This window comes from Gossypium arboreum, chromosome 12, assembly GCF_025698485.1.
Source record: "Gossypium arboreum isolate Shixiya-1 chromosome 12, ASM2569848v2, whole genome shotgun sequence".
NCBI lineage: Eukaryota > Viridiplantae > Streptophyta > Magnoliopsida > Malvales > Malvaceae > Gossypium > Gossypium arboreum.
The window spans coordinates 54,370,513-54,382,746 of record NC_069081.1 but is presented as its reverse complement, the minus strand read 5'-3'; positions in this window follow the sequence as shown (position 1 = coordinate 54,382,746).

Below are 12,234 nucleotides of genomic sequence, written 5' to 3'. Positions count from 1 at the left end.
TAAAAGATAGTCTTCCAAAAATTTCAAAGCTACAGGGTGTGTCGCTACATCGAGCCCCAATGACACGACACGAGCAATCTACTATGGATGTTATGACACTAAACCCCTATGTCGCGACATCGTTGCAATCTTCTGTAGGAGCAACCCGACCCAATTACGCAACCCAATGTTTTAACCTCTAAAATACCTAAATTTTAACACCCAAAAAAATAGTTTTAAGCATAAAAACAGAATATTAAATTAACCTAACCTAATTTTAACATCCAAACAGCATAAAAACATCTCTAAAGCCTCTAATTTCTAAGCCCCCTTTCTACAAAAAAACCTAGATTTTCGATCCTTCATCCCCAATTCTAGAGGCCACATTGGACAAAGTCGTCATCAACAAATTGAAGAGGAAACACATACAAGTTCAAAGAGATTAAGGTTAAGTACTCTCGATTCTATTTTATAGTTTCATTGATTACTATTCTTTTACATTCCTATTAGAAACTTTGATTATAGAACGCCTCCGTGTAAGAATAAGATAACTACTGTTTCATAGACCCCGACTGTTTTAGACCCTGTAACATTTCATCATTTGAATGTTGAAAAATATTTTCTCAAGTCACAAAGGAGACCCTTTATACAGGAACTAGGGTACAAACCCTTTATGTTCCACTGTAAAGAAATATGGACTTTAATCTGATATCACCGTTGGGAGTGATTCTATATCCTTCCCAAAGATAATACAGTTATTCCTGTAGTTCATGATTTTTTTGCTTCTCTTAAACACCAAATATTGCAAGATGGCATTGGGGGTATATGTGACTATTGTCACAGTTCGAGGGGTAGAAGTTCCTTTATTCCCTAGTGATATTTGTGAGTTTTATGAAATTTTGTCTTATGAAAAAGATTTTATTGATGATGTAGATTTGGACAGATTGTAAAATATTGATATGGAGGATGTTATAAAGTATATGAATCAAGGTAAGGGTAGTTGGAACTATAGTCCAGATACAGGGCTTCCAACCAATTTCATTCAAGTGATTATGTTTCCTGTCACCAAGATACGGATGCAATCCATCGAAACCCAAATTGCACCCATATTAAATGTTTCTAAAGTTAATATTTTTTAAGTTGTTTTGCTATATGGTATTTTGCAGTGTAAACAGATCTATGCAGGGCAATGGATCTTTTGAGAATTGAAGCAATGCATATAAAGCCAAAAAGTTAGAATTTTCATTCCTCATCTTATGACAGTACTATGTCGAAAGGCAGAAATGCTAACAAGCAAAGACGAGGAATTCATAAAGCCAACAAAAAGTGTAATTAGAGATACATTGTATACATAATACATTAAACTTCAACGAAAGAAAACTACCGAATGGAAGAAAAAAAGGAAGGATAAGATGGACGTTCTGGAATCGCTAAAATGGTAAGATCAATTGAAGGCTAGGAAAGGAGCTAGTGGAAGCACAGAAGTAAAGCTCGATGGAATGATTAGATGGATGCAGGAGACGGGACCAGTGCTCCAAGAATTCACAAGAATAAACAGGCTACGAGCTTCAAATTACCTTCCTGATATGCTGTTTAGCTCGACACCAACTTATCATGATGAGAAGGCTAATCTCGAGAAGGAAGGTGAGAGTGTCCCGGGATGGAAGATGAATATGAAACGGCATTCCAGTCATATTATTCAAGTTGTATTCAAGTGTTCATATTATAATCAGCAAGTATTAGTGAAAAAAAAGAAAAAAAAGAAAAACAAAATTAACAAAAAAACAAGTACAAAAAAAGAAATATTGAAAATTCTTGTTTATTTGTTCATTTTTAATTCTGATCATCAAGTGTTTGTTCTACTATCAGCTACCCCCCAACGCCACACTAAACTGAAATCTTTCTTTGTTTTAGCCTACCCTACACCCTTTTACGTTACAACCTTTGAAACCCCTTGAAAACAACCCCCTAAACAGCAAATAAGCCCAAAGAGACAAAATATGAAACTATGAGAGGAAGTTTTAGTGGTAAAAGGCACAAGTGTATGAGTGCTTTCAAGAGGAGAAAAATCCTTAAAAGGAGTGCAGACACGAGCGCAAGTGCAAAATCATTAATTTTCTTTCTGAGTGAAATACTGAGATTTGTGGTGAGGTCACTAAATTCTTATGTCTAGAAGTCCTGAAAGAAATATGGCGAAAAGACAACCTGTACGAAATATGCCAGAATTGAATCTACAAGCCCTACTATAAGAGGTTGAACAGTTGTTTGATTGAAAATTAAAACCAATCCAAGAAAGACTCGATCATGTGAAAGGAAGAGCCCGACGAGCAAGGACCCCTATAAGTCCACCTAGAGATCGAGGCCGAAGGCAAGTTCAAGACGATGAATTATCTAAACCAAGTGAGGCCGAGAATGACCAAGGTTCTAATGTAAGTGACCGGAGGAGAGGCCAACGTCACCGTGGCCAACGAGATCTCCAGAGATACGACGACGATCTCAAGAGTATCAAGTTGACCATTCCTCCATTCCAAAGTCGTTCGAACCCGGAAGCCTACCTAGAATGGGAAAAGAAAATCAAACTTGTGTTCAAATGTCATAATTACTTTGAAGCCAAAAAAGTCAAGTTGGCGGTGATTGAATTTTCTGATTACGCCATGATTTGGTAGGACCAACTTACCTCGAGCCAGAGGTGAATTAGCAAGTGCCCTATCAGCACTTGGGCCGAAATGAAGTCCATGATGCGCTGAAGGTTTATTCCCTCATATTACCACTGAGAGCTCTATCAATGGAAGTTGCCATGATGCGTGTGAATGTGCAAGAAGATCGAGAGGCTACTATGGCACGATTTTTGGCTGGACTTAACCACGAGATAGCCAACATCGTGGAGTTACAACATTATGTAGAGATTGTCGACATAGTGCATATGTAAATTAAGGTTGAGAAGCAACTCAAGAAGAAAGACTCTGTTTGGGGTTTTTTGACTTCCAACATGTCCAAGTGGAGCTAATGTGTAAGTGAAACTCCTTCGACAAATCAAAATAAAAAACCTGCATTGTCAGTGAAGTCAACTAAAACTATGGCCCATTAGCAAGGGAAAGGCCATTGAAAATGTTCAAAGTCGGTCGAGAGACATAAAGTGCTTTAAATGTCTTGGAAGAGCCCACATTGTGAGCCAATGCCCAAATCAGAACGCAATGGTGATTTGACCCAATGGAGATATCGAGTCAGAGGAGGAGGAAGAAGAAAAGAATGAAAATGATGCTGAAAATCCCTCTGATGATGAAGAAGAATTAGAGTATGTGGTTGAGGGTGAAATGCTCGTTGTAAAAGGAAACCTAAGTGAGCAAAGCCCGGAAAGTGAACCGCAACGTGAAAACCTTTTTCATACTCGTTGTCACGTTCAAAGGAAGGTATGCAATTTGGTTATTGACGGAGGTAGCTGTACAAACGTTGCAAGCACCTTCATGGTGGAAAAGCTAGCTTTGCCGACTACTAAGCACCCAAGCCCATACAAGCTCCAATGGCTCAATGAAGGTGTAGAACTTAAAGTGACCAAACAAGTCATTATTCCATTCTCCATCGAGAAGTATCATGATGAGGTACTATGGATGTAGTTCCTATGCATGGAGGCCATCTACTGCTTGAAAGACCATGGCAGTTTGACCAGTGAGTCAAACATGATGGTTTTGCTAATCAGTACACTTTTAAGTATCAAGGCCACAACGTTTCTTTGGCAATGTTACTTAGGCACCTTTATTGCCAAAGCAAGTCATGGAAGACTATCAACGTTTAAAACAATCCATAGAGCAAATGAGAGAAAAAGAAGAAAAATCAAGAGAAAAGAAAGTGAGTTGTGAAGAAAATAAGAGCGTTGGAAGAGAAAAAGATAAAGAAAGAAAAGTGAGTGAGAAAAAGAAAAGTCTTCTGATTAACCGTTGTCTTTATGACTCTTCATCATTTCAGGTTAATCGAAGTAAAGAATTTGATCTTCACTACCTTTCTGAGGAGAGAAGGTTTGTGTTGACTAAAAAAGGTAAAATCGATCATCATTCTCCTGCTTCTAAAGGTAATCAAAGTATGATTTTTGAAAATTTTAAGGTATTCCCGTTCTCTTCGAGTGATGAAAACTTTGTTGATGCTTTGGTTCTTGAAAATTACTTGGATCCAACTGTGGTTAATTGTTCTACTTTGCTTGATGATAATATATTTGTTTTTAAAGAGGCAAGAAGACTCTCACTTTTGAAAAATGCAATGTTGGTGAGTCAAAAGTCAATCGGCCATTGCAAGGTTTAAATATGCAAGATTATGATTCATATGAATCCTCTCATTTGCCTGATTGTGATAAAAATTTGCATTATTTGATCTATTGCACGAATTCAATTTGTTTAAAGAACGACTTGCGGATGCAATTTGAGATGATTGAATGTCTTAAAACATGTGTATCTTTGATCTGTTTATGTGATAAGGCATTAACATATAAAAGGATCTGTTCAATTGATTGTGAATATAATGTATGGAATCTGCCTTTTAATATGAATCATGCATGTTTTGATTGAAAGATACTTGGAGTAAGTGCCTATTCGAATGACTTTCTCATGTCTTTTGCATTGCTTCCTATGTCTAAATTATTTCCAAATATGGAGAGACAAATTGAAAAGGTAAGAATCAATTCTTACTTCACAATCGGCCATCAACCATCTGCCCTTGAATCGAAAAGAATAGGTTCATCCAGAGGTTGTCCTTTTACCAATCCTTTAGTCTTTGATGATGCTAACGCATTTTCTTGTCAAGTGGTGACTTTCTTTCAAGTGTATGTGAGCCCATTCGTCCAAGAAGAGTTGACTGAGAACAAATGTTTCAAGTGAACAAATGACTCGACTAGAGGACAGGTCACTTTGAAGAAGGGGGCATGATGTAAGCACACTCGGGAGTTCATCGAGCTCGGGCAAGGAATTTATCAAGCTGTCCGAAGGCCCAATGACTTAAGCCCAAACTAAGCTATTTTGAGAAGCTGTTTTAGCAATGATTCTTCAAATTTGGGATGAAAATGAGCTTGACGATAAGGGAGTAGTTTGGGCCAACTCTATAAAGACTCATTGCACCTTGGTGCAAGCCGACTTCAAATCAGCTCAAATCAGCTCACTTGAGCTTAATTTAGCTCGATTCTAGCTCAGCGAGCTCATTACCATCCTTTTTATTTTACGCATTTTAAGTTGCTAGAATTAAATAAATTAATTTAATTAAATAAGTTAATTAGTTTTCAGCTCATAAATATTTCTTAATTTGAACTTATTAATTTTGTGTCTTAGTTAATTTATGTTTTAAGCTATTTAATTTGTCTAAATACGTTCATCATTAATAGGTCTTAAGTTATTTAATATGTCCTGATTGCTACAGCCAATTAAATTGCTTTTAGCTAATTAATTTATTTTAACACCTACAACCATTTAAGATGTCCTAAATTTGTACAATTTAATTGAGCTAATTAGCATGCCTTAACCAAATTTTATTGATGTGTTTTAGGTGACCATTTAGCTAAATTCAGCTAAACCATGAACGGCATTAATGAGTGCATGAATTTGGAGCTGGAGCATTAAGCTGAAATTAAAGCTTAAGCAGCTGTTCAATCTTCTCTATGGGGCTGTTCGAATAACTCAATGGTCATGGCTATTTAAATGGAATCCATTCAGCTCACAAATTCCTTTCACATTTGATGGTTGATCAAAATCAACCTTTCACACCATTTGGCTAATTTACTTCAAGCGTTCACACAAGAGACTGTTTGTGCACCCAAAGCTGCCTTTAATTTACTATTGTTTGTTCGGCTACCCAAGGATGGAATTTAAAGCTGATTGTAAATGCTTTTGGCTGCCCAACAATGAATCCTTCCAGCCTAAGTTTTTCATCTCATTTAATTAGCTGAATTGAGCTCTTAAACAAGCTGATGGTTGGCTTTTTCCATGCTTAGAAGCTTCCAAAGACTCTTTGGTGATTTCAACAGCTTTTCAGCTCAATTAATGAAATTTAAGCTGATTCTAAGGTGTCTATTCAACTGGAGGTAACTCATCCTATAAATATGTAGTTCAAATCACTTTGAAAGGACTTTTTACAATTTGTTTAATGAAACTTTGTTTCTGTGAGGTTTACTTCCTCTTATATTTCGTACGAGTCTCAAGTGACTTATTTAGCGTGCTAGTGGCATCAACCCCAACTTGTTTTTAGAAGTTATCACCATCATCTGGTGTGGTGTTCTCCTATCATTTTACTTTTCATTCGACCACCTTAAATGATATAAGATTTGGGGCGATACTCGATATAATATCGAATCTTTCTTGAAGTTTAAGTTTGTTTACCATTTCCACCTCTATCTTTATTTAACTTATTATCCTAAACCAAGCCCATCCAAAATAGCTTGTATCTTTGTTTCTTTCTAACCGAACCTGGCATCATAGACTCAACCACCTTTGAACCCCATTTTATTAACATTAAGCCTACTAAGCTAATTTAAACAATTCGACAATCTTGTGAACGAAACTTCTCGACAATTGTCGGGCAATCTATGTGAACTCGACTCAATCACCTGAGCTAGATCACATCAAACATGTATAGGTTGCTTGTAATTGTAAATAAATTTGGCATGATGATAGGTGATTTTAAAATTTTGATTATTAGACTATTAATTTTTATATGTTACAATGTGAATAGGCATTAAGCAATCAACTGTACCAAATGAGCATGTTAGTATAAATGATAAATGGTTGAATCTGAGTTTGTTTAGTTGATTAAATTTGTACATAGTGAGATATTGAAAGATAACCTAAGGCATTGTTTAGAACACATCTAGAGCCAAAAACTTGACCTATTTATATTCACCTTTAGTACCATTTTTTTAGCCTGTTAACACTTTTTGATGAACCTCATTACAAACCTCGAGCCTGAAACATTAATTTGTATTTGCCTTTTTTCTTTGGTCTTACATTGTACGACTATATATGCCTGGCCATATGTATTAAGGGTTAAGTAGATACATCACGGCAGAGTTTGTAAAAATAGAGTGGAATAGGAAAGATTGGTGTGATATAGGAAATATATTTTAGCCTAAAGTGCAAAACAAAAAGAAAATCAGTATGAGTATAAAAAGTATTGAACAATGAAAAAAGCATTTGTGAGTGAGATGAACTGAGAAAGAAAGTCACAAAGTCAAAAAAATAAGAAAAACTCGTTCATCAATGCACAAAAACTTGTAGGCTAGTCGTAGTTACTATGTTATGCTATGATTTCCTATATGGAAAAACAAGGAAGGTGAGAGAAGGAGAAATAATGTGGTGGGTAGGTAAGGGTAACTAAAGGGAGGAAGAATAGGGATCGATACGATGTGCCAAACTATTTTTGTGTTTGTAACCCATTTGATATGTAACGTCCCCATGCCCGAGACCATCGCCGAAGTTGAGCTTGAGGGGTTACCGAACATAATTTATCAAATTAAGAACTTCAAATCATTTGTTTCTACATTCACAGCTTTCTAGCTACCTGCGTCACAGTTACAAGAAAAATCAAATCTTTAGTTACGAAACTCGAAATCAAGATCCTTAAATTTTCCCTGAATCTAGACTCATATATCTATTTACTAATTTTTTTCTAGAATTTTTGGTTGGGCCAATTAGTACAGTTTATTAATTAAAGTCTCCTCTGTTTCAGGGTTCGACTGCTCTGACCTCTGTGTATTACGAATCAGATATCTATCTATAAAAAATTTCAATGACTATGAGGTTTGTTTCTCTTAAAACTAGACTCAATAAGAAATCTGTAAATATAAAGAAAAACTTCTATTTATTTTTTTAAAATTTATTATGAATTTTTAAAGTCAGAATAGGGGATCCAGAAATCACTCTGGCCCTGTTTCACAAAAGTTTAAATATCTCATAAAATATAATTTATATTCCTGTTTTTTCAATCCACATGAAAATAGACTCATTAAGATTAAATTTCATAACTTACTAATCATTTAGTTCTACTTATATTATTTTTAGTAATTTTTCAAACTCATGTCATTGCTGCAGCAATATTCTGTTTTAAGGCAAGTTTCATCTTTCCATGAATTTTTATGAACTAGATAACCTATTAAACTTCCATGATATCAAACATGATCTAAATTAGCCATCACCATGACTTATCAATATCAAACATTTTCTCAACCAAACATGGCCATATCATAAAATTATTTACACAAAATAGGTATATTGCTATACATGCCATACTTAAGTAGTTGTACAAGCCATTTACCAAGATAAAAGTCCTTTGGATAGTGTGATCAACTTTTGACCTGTCCCGATTCCTGAGCCGGCTTGTTCAAAACTACAGTGAATGAAAAGGAAGGAGTAAGCATAAATGCTTAGTAAGTTCATATGCAAATAACAAGTAACATAACAATACAATCATACCAAACAACCTTAATATGGTATCACCAAAACATTTATCACACTTCTAAATATCATTCATCATCTTACGATCTTATCGTTGTTGTATCTATTTCCAACCCGAGGGTTAAGAACATTCCTGTCCAAAGTGTCCATTTCACAACACTTACCCAAAACGTCACTTATATCTTAAGTGCTTTTCCATTAAACTAGAAATTTCACCCGTTGAACACATTGGAATATAACTCGGATACATGGATAATTTGCACATAAGTGCCACATATGTAATCAAGAAATCATGTAACCCGCCCCTAAGTGAACTCGGACTCAACTCAACAAGCTCGGGTGTTCGCATCCATAAATGAACTCGGACTCAACTCAACGAGTTAAGATGCCTAGTTACATCTCACGAACTCGGACTCAACTCAACGAGCTCAGACATTTGCATCCATAAGTGAACTCGGACTCAACTCAACGAGTTCGGATGCTCAACCATCCTAGTGACATGTCACTTGTATCCTAATCTATTCCTAAGGTTCAAACGGGCTTTTTCCCTCGATCTCACATTTGCCGTCTTCTATGGAATATCGGAACCGATACTCGGTAGCAATTCATGTTTATCAAGTAGTAAACATAATTTGCATATTACTCAACATTAACCACAAAGCATAACATTTCACGATTAAAAATCAGCATATCATATAATTAACATCAATAACTTAAAAATAACAATTATGCTACATTATTTACACATGAACTTACCTTGGTACCAAAATATAAAGATTTTGCAATTTAGTCCACAATCTTTTCTTTTCCTCGATCGCGACTTGAATCTCGTTTCTCTTGATCTATAATACCAAATTAATCTTATTTAATACATACATTCATCAAAACAGCATTTAATACGAACTTTGGAAAATTACACTTTTGCCCCTAAACTTTTGCATAATTACACTTTTGCCCCTAGGCTCGGGAATTAAACTTTATTCCTTATTCTTATGTTTTATAACATGCTGATCACTTTTACTTTTCCCTTCTATGGAAACATCAAATTCTCACTCTAACATATACTTGTGACTATTAGGTATTTTTGCCGATTAAGCCCTTTTACTCGTTTTCACTCAAAACCGAGTAGCACAAGTTGTCTAACATAATTTAAAACCCCATATTCTATCATAAAACATCAAAATACACAAATTTCACCTATGGGTATTTTTCCAAATATAAACCCTAGGTTGAATTATTACTAGCATAAGCTTAATCGAGCTTCCGGGATTCCAAAAACGTAAAGAACATTAAAAACGGGGCTTGAAATCACTTACTATGGAGCTTGAAAGTTGAAGAAACCCTAGCTATGGAGAGAGGGAGAATTCAACAGCAACTAAGGAGGATGATGACCAATTTTGTGTTATTTTTACCATTTTATTTCATTTAATATCCAAATGACCAAAATGCCCCTCCTTACTAAACTTTCAAAAATTCCTTCCATGTCCTAATTTTTTCCATGAACTTAAAATTGGTCAAATTGCTATTTAAGACCTCCTAATTAATATTTCAATGCAATTTCATACTAAAAACTTCTAGAATGCAAATTTTGCAACTTATTCGATTTAGTCCCTACTTTCAATTTAAACACTTTAGGCATAGAATTTCATCACGAAATTTTCACACAATCATGCAATCATATCATAATCATCAAAATAATTATAAAATAATTATTTCTATCTCAGATTTTTGGTCACAAAACCACTATTCCGATTAAGCCCTAATTCAGGATATTACATGATGCTTATTGTCTTTGAATTCCATACCTATGCTAAGCCTCAAAACATTATAAGTCAAAAAGTCCTATGTGACCTAAATATCCTTATACATGAATCACATAAATGACTATTTGTATTCTGCTCGGATAATCAAATTACTTGTATGATTTATTGATAGATTCCTACAGAATAGGCCCTTAATGTTTGTATACTTTGTAATGTACTAAACTTAGATGTTTATGGTCAAAAGTGGTAAATCAATTATTCATCATGTTAAAATTGTTCATGAATATGAAATAAATAGTCATGTGCTCCAAAATCAATACTTGTATTATATTTGCTCAAGGGTCGTCTCTTTTATTTCTTGTTTTAATTTGTGTTACTTGAGGACAAGCAATGAATTAAGTGTGGGGGAGTTTGATCTGTCGTAATTCGATGTAGTAGATTAAACAAATTTCCGCACTTTAGGAGCTTGAAAGAAATCAGTTTTGTTAGGTTTCAATTATGTTTTTGCAAGTTTTCTTAAAGTTAATAAAATGTACAAATTGAGTCTTTTATTGACCTTAGGAGCCGAATGAGGCCTAAGGGGGAGTTAATGAACTATGTAAGTGTACAGGAGACCATTAGAAGGCGTGATAAATAAATGCTAGTCACTACGTTGCAACACGAAATGATCAATGTTGTAACATAGGGAGAAAAATGGAGAAATCACGTAACTGCCTTTGATGTCGCGGCACAGTCTAAGGGTGTCATGACATACCCCTGAAGATATCCCAAAAGGAGTATAATACCCCTGAAGATATCCCAAGAGGAGTATATTGACTCCTATGTTGCCACACAGGTCTTCGTGTGTCGGGACATCGACTCTAGACAAAATTAAACATGAGCCAGGGGATATTTTAGTCTGCACAATCAAACTTAATGCTCGGGAACGTCAGTTAACCTAGGGTTAAGGACAGCGACCACCTGAAATCTATAAATAGGCTCATTTTTCACATGTTATAAAGAAAAATTACTTAGTTCAAAATTCTTCTTCTAAATTCAATTTAGTTTTTCTTTCTTCTTAGATTTTAGATTTATTTTCAATTGTTCTTTGTTCTATCTCTAAAGAGTTGATTTTTGGAAACAATCAAACTTGTGGATTCACTTCACTCGTAATACAAATCAGGAATTTTCTTAAACTTTATACTTCGATTCATTCTTCATGCTTTATCTTTATATCATTTCTATACTGTTTGTGAAATCCATAAGGAACTAATCCTTCCATGGGGGATTAGCGAGTGGAGGTATGATCTACTACCTGTTTTGTAAGGTTACTTAATAGATCAGCTGTTTGGGAAAGGAAAAACCTAAAATCCAAGGCCTGACAATCCTAAGAAGTCATCAAGGTGGGAATTAACATAAAATTGGTATGGCTTATCCGTGAAACACCTCAAGCCAGTTTGGACTATGAGGTCGGGAGATAAGTAGTCCTTGCTGACTCGTTATTTGAGTGGAAGATCAGAAGATCCTACTAGGATAACGACTAGTTGATTGGCGAGGAACCCAAAGCAACAATTGATGGGGATTACCGAAGCAAGCTAATCACCCATAATTAGATTTGATTTATTTTACTTTTTGATCTCTTGAATTTCATTTCTTTATGTTATTTTATTATTACATTTTGGAAACTCCTTTTATTTTTACTTGTATACTATAACTGATTTAGAGTACTAATTAGATCTTTCGGTGTTTAGGTTAAAATTGATCTAGCGCTAGCCTCCCTTGGATACGATCCTCGGAGTTCTCACCTACACCATTGTATCTATATTACAACTATACCAGTATACTTGAGGATACTGCCTTACATTTATATATATTTTACTTCAGTATTCACACTCTGGATGTTAGTACGTTTGCAGGCAGTCACTCCCAAAACTCCTTTAAATTTGAGCCCATGAGGAAATTTGAGTGTGACAAAGAATGTGAAACCAAATTTTGATATGATGCTAAATATCGAAAGATATGCATATCCCGAGTATAAGGACTAAATTGAATAAATTTTAAAATATACTTGGTTTTGCATTTGAATGTGA